This window comes from Varanus komodoensis, unplaced genomic scaffold (assembly GCF_004798865.1).
Source record: "Varanus komodoensis strain SLA01 unplaced genomic scaffold, ASM479886v1 scaffold29_1, whole genome shotgun sequence".
NCBI classification, from domain to species: Eukaryota; Metazoa; Chordata; class Lepidosauria; order Squamata; family Varanidae; genus Varanus; species Varanus komodoensis.
The window spans coordinates 1,761,168-1,773,274 of record NW_025335759.1 but is presented as its reverse complement, the minus strand read 5'-3'; the positions used below and the strand labels follow the sequence as shown (position 1 = coordinate 1,773,274).

Sequence of the window (12,107 nt, the reverse complement as noted above, 5' to 3'; positions counted from 1 at the left end):
AACCCTGCCTAGGATGGATTTGGCCCACAGCCTCCAGTCTGGCACGTGTGTCCTAAAGAGCTCCTAAGCATGGTGCCAGGGTAGAGTTTGAAGACTGACTCCCACTTTTCTGTAGATAAGCAGTTTATAGACTTAAAATAATAAAATTAATGGAGCTTTCCTAACCCTGCACTTCCAGCCAAAGTCCAGAGAAAGAGGGACTAGCTTCACCTGCTCCATGAGTGATTCCTTATCTAAGAAATATACTTGGAGAAACTGCTTCAAACCAATAATTTCTGATGCTTTTCCTATTGAGATGAAGGCCAGTGAGATCTTGTCAAGGCTCCAAAAAGCTATCCTGGCTTTTGGACAGTGGGGAAGTTTTTACTACACTAGCTAACTACACCAGCTTCTGAACTTTAACCAACTACTCCCTATTCTTCCAGTACTGCCCATCCTGATCCCCATCTCTAATGGTTTGGTGATGCTCCAATTATCCAGAATCTAAATTTGCCCAGCTGCAGCAGCATTTGTGATCATGAGAATGATCACTATTTAACCTAAGATGGCTCTGGGAATGCATTCGCTTGAGCCTTAGGGACAATCTACGAAATTGCATTAAAACCTTACCATTGTGGTGATGCTTCTGCTCCTGAATCATCAGGAGAGCTTTTGAGTACAGTTACGACCGCAACAAACCTGTTTACCCGCCACAGTTCAGCTCTGGCTGATTGCACCATCCCGTTTGTTCACATGAGAAACAGTCAAATGATATGACACAACATGGACTACAGGGTGCAAGAAGGTATACAAAGACACAATGACGATGGATTCAGAAGGATGTAAGAGAGAAAAGAGAGGGACCACCACAAACAGAGGCTCAAAGGAAACATGCACGAAGCGAGAAAGTCCAAAAGGGGGGAGAAAAAGCAATGGCTCAAATTTGCTTAAAAAATGAACCTAAGAAAAAAAATCCAAACACTGGAAAACAATTCTGCATAGGAGAAGCAGGGTGGTGGGGAATCTTGTGCCTGTCCAGATGTCCTCCTCCCATCAGCCCAGCAAGGATAGCCCTTGATCAGGAATGATGGCATTTGTAATCCCAGACTATCTGGAGGACCACCAATTCCCACCTCTGCTCTAGAGCAGTTTTCCCCAACGCCATCACCATCCAGAAGTTTTGGACTACAAATCCCCATCAGCCCAAGTCATCTACCCATGGGGTGATGGGAGTTGTAGTCCAATGTACTACAAATGTGTAAACATGACATCTTCTTTTCTTGTTACTGGACATAGTCATGGTGTTAAGGAATGACCCTGACTCAAACTAGCCCTGTCCTCAGATAATTTATAGTATCTCCTGCTGACTCTCCAGGGGTCAAATGCACACAACATGAACTGCACTTTATGAAGCCCCAAACTGGTTTCCCTCCGTTTGAACTGGCAGTAGCTGGTGTGGTGGGCAAGTTGGGTAAAGTCTAGTGTGCAGGAGGTCATTCTTCGCCACTCCCCCCTCCACCCCCCACATCACTTTCCCTGTAGAAAACGATGCTCCCCTGGAAACCACTAATGCAATGGCAACAGATGGCAGTTCTTGCTTTCTCTCTCCCTCTTTCTCTGTTTGGGCGGCTAAAAGCAACAAAGGAGGCCTCTTGCATACATGCGCACTCTCTCTGTGTTGGTGCGTGGAGGAATTGCTGCTGCCTCGTGCGGCAAACCATGGAAGTGGAGGAATGATGTGCCCTCAGCTCCTGGACCGGCTCGGGCTCTTCCTGGATGGGAAGAAGTATAAAGGAGCACCTGCTTGAATAGGACTTGCTTGTGCAACTAGGTCCTCCTGAGACTTCCTGGATCCTTGACCCTCCTGCCCTTGGGTTTGACCTCTAGCTTCGACTCATTCTCCACTCCTGCCCTCCAGCTTGCTTCTGTTTGGTCCTGACTGCTGGCTCACCTTGTGGCTTCTAGTTCTAGATCACCTCAGACGGCTGCTGGTGTCCTAGACCCCGACCAGGGTGGTAGTGAGAGAAAACAGTGGGCAGGGAAAGGATTAAGCCCTTCTTCATGCTGCAGCCCTGATCTGGTCGCACACACCCCGCGATTCAATCAGGGTCCACATGCTTCTCAAAAAGAGGACACTGATTTCATAAAATTGCACCTAATGTATGTTTTTGCAAATTTTGAAATAATATAATTTAAATTAAGATACAATGCATCTCACCATAAGATGGAAAATGGTAACCTTGATGCTTTGTTCAGTCCCCTGTCCGGGTTCTGTTAATAGGCCCAGCTCTCTCTTCTTATGATTCTTTGCCTTTAAACCAGACTTAGACTGGGCAACCCTTCAAAGAGAGGGCACTTTCAAAATCAAGGAAAGTCCTCTGCAGGAGAGAATATATGGCCAAGGGTGGGGTTTTGTTTTGTTTTGTTTTGTTTTGGTAAATGTTTTTGGTACTCTACAAGTCAGTCAGAGGATGTCACAAATAGGAAGGTCAAGGTGTAGGACACGGATTAATCCATTCAAGTTGCGACAACCCAGATTCAGGCTAGAAAAAGCTTCCTCACTGTCAGAGCAATACAACCATGGAACCAGCTGCCTGGAGAGGTGGTGGGCTCTCCCACACTGGAAATGTTCAAAAAGGAACTGGACAGCCATCTGAGTGGGGTGATGTAACATGGTGTCCTGCAACAGCCTCTGGCCCCTTCCAACTCTACTATTCTGTGATGATCTCATAAACCTTGCTCTTTCAATCTGATAGATTTGATTGAAATTACCCGATTCAGTTAACTGTCGGGTGTAGTTTGACTCTGTCTTAGAGTAGGTAGTAGTAGAAATTCCTTCTGTTCTCCATTTGGTACTTGAGGGTGAAGTATGCAGAATGGTGGAATTCTTTAGTGCAGGACTGTAAACTTTCAAGTATCATCTAAGTGTGCGATCTTAATTATGTGGAATTTTTCCCTGTCTAAAAATTCCAAGCATGCCCAAACCAGCCATGTTGCATGGCCATTGCAGGAGTTTGTTTCCTAATGAAGCATGGATAACATTATCTCCTAAAACAGCCTTCCTTAAACTGATACCTTCCAGTCATGTCGGCCTGCAACTCTCATCACCTGAATCTGTTAATTTATTGGTTATTTGTAGGATTTTAAATCTTTTAAGCCGAGATGCACCGGGTTTTAATATTTTTATTGTATAATTTTGTTCTTGTTGTGAGCTGCCCCGAGGCTTTGTTGCGATGGGGGCGGCATAAAAATGTTTTAAATAAATAAATAAATCCCCATGAGGCTGGGTGACATCACATCACATCTGGAGAGTACCAGCTTGCAATAGGCTGTTCTAAACCAAGCTGACTGTCAATATTGCATTCAAACACAAGCAAAGTTTCAGGATTCAAATTGTTGAGTCTCTGACTTCCAAGTTCCCAGGTTCCTTGCAGAAAAAGGTGGGATATAAATACAATGAATACAATGGAAAACAAATGAATTTATTTTCCATTGGAGATGTGAAATTTAAACACATTAAACAACAATAAAGCATTTGTTCATAGGTGCAGAGAAACATGAAAGTCATAATTGGGTCAAATGGAACTTGAATGCATTTGCCCCTCTCCATACTGGAAACCCAGCACCACCTATAACTGGGAAGAATGAGGTGACAGGAGCAAACCTTTTGACCTTTGTAAGGAAAATCAAAGTAAGAAACATGGCTGGAGACAAGTTTTATCCCTTTCAGCTCCATCTTTCATCTTATCATTTTATCACCTGCACACATACACACTGCAGGTTCAGTTAATTTCAGGAGGAAAAGATTAAAGGATGGCATTAGATGGAAACGCCTCCTGAGTTTTGAAATCGGAAGCACAAGAGCTTTCTCCTGTGCCACCACTGCTTTCTCCAGGGTTTTGGTGAGGGGAAGGCAGGGGAGATGGGGTACAGGTCAAATAAGACACCCTCCGTGGGGAGGGATGCCCCACGCAGGCTCCCCACTTCCTCCCAGCTCTCACCACTGCCCATTTGATTGTCCTCTCAGCAGGAGAAGCCAGCATGAGATATTTCTGCCACTTCTCCTTTCTCACACTCATTAATATCATTGCTCTTGTCCAGGAAATAAGCACAGCAGAAACACGAGAGAAGATTCAATTTGCTTCTAAGGAGTAGAGCCAGCCTTTGCAGTCATTCTCTTAATTAAAGAGTGGACACAGGCAAGACCTGCCCCCACCCCCGCTCATATTTCCTTGGAATTATTGTCCTGATCTGCATGCACATCTCTCCCACGGCCCCCGGGTTTGTGAAATGCCCAAACATGGCTAAGCAGGCTTTCTGGCATTGCCTGTTTTGCACTGAATCCAGGCTGGAGCGAGCGATTGCATGCGATGGGCAATGCCAGGTCAGTTGTCTGAAATAGTATTGTGAGTTTGGCCTTTGTGTTTCCTCAGAACAGATACGTCATCACTCCACTCAGCCAATGGCCATGCTGACTGGAGATGATAGGAGTTGTAACCCAACTCATCCGGAGGGCACCAGAGTGGAGCTTGTGAGTGTATCTAAGTCAGTCTAAGGGTTCCGGTTCATTTGACAGCTGTAGGGCTGTTCCAGTAGATCATTGGCCCAAAGCATGCAGCAGGGCACACTCTAAACCCCCCTTCCTTCCTTTTTTTGGCCATGCATGGAAATCATGAACTGCAGGTGGGAGAGTTTGATTCGGCTCCTTGTGTCATGGACCAGCCACCACCTACAAAGATTAGACTGATGGCCACTTTTTTCCTTGCAAGGGTGGGAAACTCATTAAGATGGTCCTTCCCAGGGGCTGGTGGGACCAGATGGTTTCCAGAGAGCTGCAGGGGATTCCCAGCTAATATGGTTGATGGTCCTGTGAGGACTCTGCTTGATTTCCAAACCCCTGATGACCCAGGCGGCTGGCTCCGTCACTCCTCAGTTCCCTGTCTGCAGCATGTTCATTGTATAGCGTGGAACTGAAACCAATGAAAGCTGACAGGAAACAACTTGAATGCACATGGGGGAGAATTCCTAGCAGATGCAATCAAGCCTTGCTATCTGCCTACAATCAGGCATCCTTGGCGGCAGTTAACAATATTTCACTGCTCTGTTCAATCTTCTCTTTGGCACCCAGTGGAAGATTTTAGGGCCACCCAGGGCCTATCACATCCCAGCCCCAGGAAAATTCTCTACCTGTGTTTGGAGTGCTACAGTATATTTTTCCAAACACTTCCAGGACAAAATCTGTTGATCTGCCAGGATTCAGATTCCAGAGTTATAGCAGTTAAATCAAGTAAGGTACCCAGAGGATCCCAGACTACAGCCCAGTTTGTTTTATTGGATGCATTTTCGTTGGTTCAGTGCAAGGCACTTGGACAAGTCCATGCAACCACCTCTCTGCTCTGTCCTGCTCTGCTCTGCGTATAAAAGCCAACAGGGATGGAACAACCAATGGGGCCAGGGTGATAATCAATGCCTCCTTGCAAGAAAAAGTGGACTCATGTGGCCCAAAAGAGGCAGCAACGATTCCACTCCTGAAGAAAGCCTTCCTGGAACCAGAAGATCTGAATAACTTTAAGGCAGGGTTCTGTTTAAGAACAGTAAGCCTCAAAGAGGACTCCCTTTCTCAGGCAGTATAGAAGCTAAATAAATACATAAGATCAATGGGACTTCAGTTAGCCATAGCTAATCAAGCCCCTATTCATTTAAATGGATTTAGTCCAAGTATAACTAACTCTGGAGACAATCGTCGTGGAGTGGCGGGGAGATAAGCAGGGCATAACTGTGCATGGAAGTCTTTGCAACTCCACAGAAAAAGTTCAACTGTTGCCCTTTGTTCTGCACTCAGAAAATTGAAATGCCAGCCACCCCATTTCTCTTCCATTTATTCATATGAGGCTTGATCCCTGTGATGATGATGACGACTATTATTACTGCTCCTACTCCTGTATTCAGTCCCTATACTGCCCAAAGCCAAGGCTCTGGCAGAAACCTCAGTGAAATGGATGGGAATTGAGCAAGGGCACAGCAGTGTGATTCGTCATGGTACCTTTTACGTAGCAATGGCAAGCCCAATCATGTTCTGTTACCCTGGGACAGCTCTTCTCCAGCTGCCCCCTTTTTTGATGGGTGGGAAACAGCAAGCTAACCCAGCCTGCAGAGGAAGGAAGTAGTCAGCACACACTCCCAAGACTACCAACACATTTGCAAAGTTTGCCTGTGCCAGTGGAAGCGAGCCAATGTACAGGGATGTGTGATTTCTTCTAAAGAGTTCCTTGTTCAGGAAATACCAGCAACATAAAACACAAGAGGAGATTCGCTTTGCCTCTAAGGAGTTCAGCCAATATATTCAATTATCATCTGCATTTTCTTCATGATTCCTTTTCTGCCTTGCTCTTCCTTGGTAGTACGTGACCTACTCATCTGCTGCTTGCAAAGCTCTTACTGGATGTGTGTCATGCCCAAAAAAGGTGAAGCAAACTTTTTCCACACAGCCAAGCCATTCCCTGTTAACCCTGGTGCAGCTTTCAGGCCTGGGGGAGTGCACTGTACAATGGTCTGCCTTTTCTGTTTCCCCAGAACGGACCTGTCATGAGTATACTAAGCCCATATCAGCCTTCCTCAATCAGATGCCCTCTCTGTATGTTGGACTACAGCTTCTACCAGCCCCAGCTGCTCTGGCCAGTGATCGTGCTGACTAGGAAGGGCCCCAAGCTGGGAATATGTAGCTCATATTAAAGCTAGTCTTGGATCCAGACGTCATATGTCACATCATTGCACTTTCACATAATTACTCCTGCTTCCTAGGAATCTATTTCTGGAATCTATCTCTTATGGAACATTCATCAGAGTTTGAGGAAAGAACACACCCTCCACTTAGTGGAATAGGCAATATAAACCAACAGATTTCAGATTTTTAAAGAGACAGAAAACACTCAGATATTGATTGAAGTGTGTTGAGACACAGGGGTGGTCTCTGGAAATCCAGTGCTTGGCACCAGCATCCAGTGTGGTTGGCCAGTGATGAAAGTGCTGATATTTGCCTTGAGACCCATATACCAAACGCCTATGAGCTGCCATTTAAAAATTCCCACAATGCCCTAGAATGCCCAGAACATGCTCGCTCTGGGGCATTGTGGGGCATTTTAAATGTAGCTAATGCAACGTCACAGGAAGAACAGCAGGTCAGAGGCAATGTGGGAAGTTGGTTGTGGGGACACTCATGTAGGAGGTGGCCCATACTTGGAACCACCTTTCAAACCACAATCAGCTCCTGTTAGCCTCTGTGCGATTCATTTCTCAGCATTTCCTTGCTTTCACTTTTTATTTCTTTGCTGCCCCTTTTCCTCTCAGAGAACTTCAGGCAGCATTCACAATTCTCCTGTTCTTCTCAATCTTATCCTCATAACGCGAACCTGCACATTGGACAGCCCCACCTCCATCCGCGCCGCCCAGAACTCGCCGCTGCTCCGTCGCCCGCTGCTGCCGCTGCTGCACCGAGGCCAGGACCACCAGCCCAGGCCCCTGCTCCGGCCCGCTTCCCCTGGCATGTGGGAGAGACGTGCTGGGATGGGGTGGGGCATGGGGAGGGGACCTGCAGCCTACAAAGCGCCAGCGGCGGCCTCGGCCTGGCGGCCAAAGGGCAACGGCCTAAGGGCGGTGATGCTGCCGTTTGGGGGCCGAGCGGGGGGCTGGCCTGGCCAGGGGCTTTGGTGGTTGGCTTTGGTTTCGTTTGTGGGCTAGCAGCGGATTAAGTAGGATGTTTTAGTAATTTTAATTGTGGGTTTTAGGTTGCTTTTAATTGGTGCATCTCGTGCTTTACCATGATGTCGCCTGGGGAGCACGTGGGCGCCGCCATCGGGGTGGTGATGGGCAATGGACGTTATGGCGTTGGGGGTCTAACGAGTCTACATAGAAGAAGGAGGGACAGATGGTTAACACCTGTCCCTCTTTCGGGTTATTCCCCCAGCCGGCGGGTTCCAGGTAGACTTGTCAGCTGCCCCCCGGGCCTGTCGGTGCTGCTGCTTAATGCCAGGTCGGTCCAAAATAAGACAACACTCATCCATGATTTGATCATGGATGAGAGGGCTGACCTGGCTTGTATCACAGAGACCTGGGCGGGTGAGGGGGGGATGTCGCCCTCTCACAACTGTGCCTGCCCGGGTATCTGGTCCAGCACTGACCACGCCTGGAGGGGAGGGGAGGGGGGGTTGCTCTGGTTTATCGAGCTTCTATTTCCCTTGTGGGGCTTCCTGTCCTCTCGAGGCCAGGACTGGAGTGCCTCCACTTGGGGTTGGGTGACCAAGACAGATCGGGGATTCTGTTGGTGTACCGTGCACCCTTCTGCCCAACAGACTGCCTGCCTGAGCTGACGGAGATTGTCTCGGACCTGGTGTTGAAGACTACCAGGATGACGGTCCTGGGGAACTTCAATCTCCATGCCGAGACGGTTCTAACCAGGGCGGCTCAGGACTTCATGGGGCTGTCTCAACACGTCAGTGGCCCAACCCATGAACGTGGACACACTCTGGACTTGGTTATCTCGACAGGGCAGGAAGAGGGTGATCTGAGGGTGAGGAATTTAAGTTTGACGCCCTTGTCATGGTCAGATCACTTCCTCATAAGGTTTGAGCTCGAGAGCGGCCTTTCCCTCTGTAAGGGTGCGAACCAGATTGTATTGGTCCACCCCCGGAGCCGGATGGATCCTGATGGATTCCTGAAAGCTCTGGGGGATTTTCCGGTTGACAAGGCTGGTCATCCTGTCGATGCCCTGGTTGAATTGTGGAATGGGGAGATGACCAGGGCTATTGACATGATCGCTCCCAAGCGTCCTCTCCCACCTGGCAGAGCCCGTTCATCTCCTTGGTATACACCTGAATTACGGGCAATGAAGCAGGTTGGGAGACATCTAGAGCGTAGGTGGAGGAGATCACGGGGTGAATCTGACTGAACACACTTAAGAACCCATTATCGGGCCTATGCTGTGGCAGTGAGGATGGCGAAGAAGAAATTCTTCTCTGCTTCCATTGCCTCCTCACAATGCCCTCCAACGGAGCTCTTTCGGGTGGTGCAAGGGCTGATACATCCAGGCCCAAAGAAAGATCTCGTACCACCCTCAAAGGCCCTCTGTGACGACTTTGCCAGGCATTTCAGGGAGAAAATCGCTCAGATTCGTCACGAGCTTGACTCTACTATTGAACCAGATTCTACTGGGGAGATGCCAACGATGCCGTCGAGTCCCCAATTAATGGATAAATTTCAGTTGTTGCAGCCTGATGATGTGGGCAAGGTGCTTGGACAAGTACGCCCTACCACCTGCTTACTAGACCCATGCCCATCCTGGCTACTTAAGAAAGCCAAGGACGGGATTGGGACCTGGATCCTGGAGGTGGTCAACACCTCTTTAAGAGACGGTCGGGTACCTTCCTCTTTAAAAGAGGCAGTAGTCTGACCAGTCCTAAAGAAGGCATCCCTGGATCCAGAGGTGGCCGGCAATTATAAACTGGTGGCCAACATCCCATTCCTGGGCAAGGTGCTAGAGCGGCTGGTGGCGGGACAACTTCAAGCATTCTTGGATGAAACTGATTATCTGGACCCATTTCAGTCCGGCTTCAGACCCGGGTACGGCACTGAATCTGCCTTGGTCGCCCTGTATGATGACCTGTGCAGGGAGAGAGACAGGGGGAGTGTGTCCCTATTAGTTCTCCTGGACCTCTCAGCAGCTTTCGATACCATCGACCATGGTATCCTTCTGAATAGGCTAGCAGGATTGGGAGTTGGAGGCACCGCGTGGCGGTGGTTCCACTCCTATCTCAACGGCCGATTTCAGAAGGTGGTGCTGGGGGACTATGGCTCTGTGCCATGGCAGTTATGCCATGGAGTTCCGCAGGGGTCCATTTTGTCCCCCTTGCTATTCAACATCTACATGAAACCACTGGGAGAGGTTATCAGGAGGTGTGGGCTGCGGAATCATCAGTACACTGATGATACCCAGCTCTACCTCTCGTTTTCCACCAATCCAGGTGAGGCAATGGCTGTGCTGAACCGATGCTTGGCTGAGGTAATGGACTGGATGAGGGCCAATAAACTGAAGCTCAATCCAGACAAGACAGAGGTCCTGTTGGTGGGTGGTTCGGGCCTCGGGACGGGGGACTTGGGCCTTGTCCTAAATGGGGTTGCACTTCCTCTGAGGGACAGGGTTCTCAGCTTGGGAGTGCTCCTCGACCCTGAGCTGTCTTTAGAAGCTCAGATGACGGTGGTGGCGAGGAGCGCTTTCTTTCAGCTTCGGCTGATCCATCAGCTGCGTCCCTTCCTGGAGAACAACTGCCTGGTGACAGTGACACACATGTTGGTAACTTCCTGATTAGATTTCTGCAACGTGCTCTACGTGGGGCTACCCTTGAAGACGGTCCGGATACTTCAATTGGTGCAGAATAGAGCTGCCAGGCTGCTGACAGGGACTGGGCGTTGTTCTCATATAACCCCAGTTCTCCATCAGCTCCTCTGGCTCCCGATTGAAGTCCGGGCCCAATTCAAGGTGTTGGTTATGACCTATAAAGCCCTCAACAGCTTGGGCCCTGGGTATCTAAAGGAACGCTTGCGTCCATATATGCCCTCCCGCCCCTTGAGATCAGCAACAGATGCCCTTCTCCAGGAACCCTCTGTGAATGATATTAGGAGGGTAGGTACTCGGAGGAGGGCCTTCTCTGCGGTGGCACCCCACCTATGGAATGCGCTCCCCAGAGAGGTCCATCTGGCGCCATTGTTATTTGCTTTTCGGCGCCAGGCTAAGACCTTTTTATTTAAAACTTATTTTACGTGTTAATTTATTGGTTATTTGTAGGATCTTTTAAAAAATTTAAGCTGAGATGCACCGGGTTTTAATATTTTTATTGTATAATTTGGTTCTTGCTGTAAGCCGCCCCGAGGCTTTGTTGCTATGGGAGCGGCATAGAAATGTTTTAAATAAATAAATAAAATAACAACAACCCTGTGAGGTAGGTTGGGGTGAGAGTCTGAGACTGGCCCAAAGTCACCCAGTGAGCTCCATGGCTGAGTGGCAACTAGAACCAAGATCACCTATATTCTACTGGTATATTTATAAAGAAAATAAGCATTGCAAAGACCACCTACATCTCTAAATCTCTTATATCCCAAGACAAATTAAACCCTGTAGCAATATTCCTGAGATTTTGGTGAGCTGAGAAGCACACAATCATATAATAGTTATTTATGCCCTCACTAACCCTGATCACACAACATATGTATGGATATGTATCCATGGAAAGATAAAGTATAATCGTGCTCACTGTCTCTACCCTCTCATGTTCCTCCTGCCAGTAACTGCATGTAGAGAAGTGCATGTGTAGGATCTGTGTGGGTCATTTTGACACACAGAGAGGGAGAGGGAGAGGGAGAGGGAGAGCAAGAGAGAGAGAGAGAGGAGGGGGCATATCCGGTCCGCAGGCTCTTAAAACCTTCTTGCACCTGCATGAAGATGCTGGTTAGGACCAGTAGGTGGGATCCCACTTCCCTGTGTTCATATCTATGTAGATCTCATATGGACTATTGACAGGGCAGTTAGAAAAATACCCCTTTTCCTTGTTTTGTTCCACAACAATACCCACCTCTCACAGTTCTCTGAAAGTAAGTGGAAGGGTTTGGCTACAATTGTGAGAAGTCTGGGAAGGAGGCTTGTGGATCTCATAAATGCTTCCTCGTCACCGTCTTATGCCACAATAATTCAAAGTGTGTGCCTTGTAGCAAGGACAGAAAATACACGTCTCAGAAACTCACACTGATTGCGAGCACCACACGCTGCCTCCCAACAAGCTAAATGTAATAATAAATGATGACATAAACACTTGCATGAATACTAAAATCACAGATGAAATAAACCAAGGTCTTACCCCTTTCCACCGCTCACACAATTAGTAGGCAATGCTGGAATGCCTCGACCTTCTCTGTGAAGCAGTTCTCACTTCATGTTCCACGGATTTCTCCAGGCAGAATTTTGACCGTGGTGGCTTGGATAGCTTCTAAGAGGCTTTTTCCCAGGTGTTTGGTGTGGCTCTTTTTTCCCTGAGATGGAAGCTGAAGAAGAAAGCACGCAGGAACAAAGTGTCACCTTCATG

The 12,107-nt window shown here is 48.1% G+C and overlaps 1 protein-coding gene across 2 annotated transcripts in view; it reads right to left on the bottom strand.

The window, feature by feature from the left end:
- The window catches only part of PTAFR (platelet activating factor receptor), a 24,727-nt gene extending 12,620 nt beyond the window's left edge, over positions 1 to 12,107 (bottom strand). The window contains exon 1 of one of the 2 annotated variants that reach the window (XM_044434972.1): positions 11,883 to 12,107. The gene's annotated coding sequence lies outside the window, so the exon portion shown is untranslated. The remainder of the gene's footprint in view (positions 1 to 11,882) is intronic. The other variant, XM_044434967.1, reaches the window with a different exon arrangement.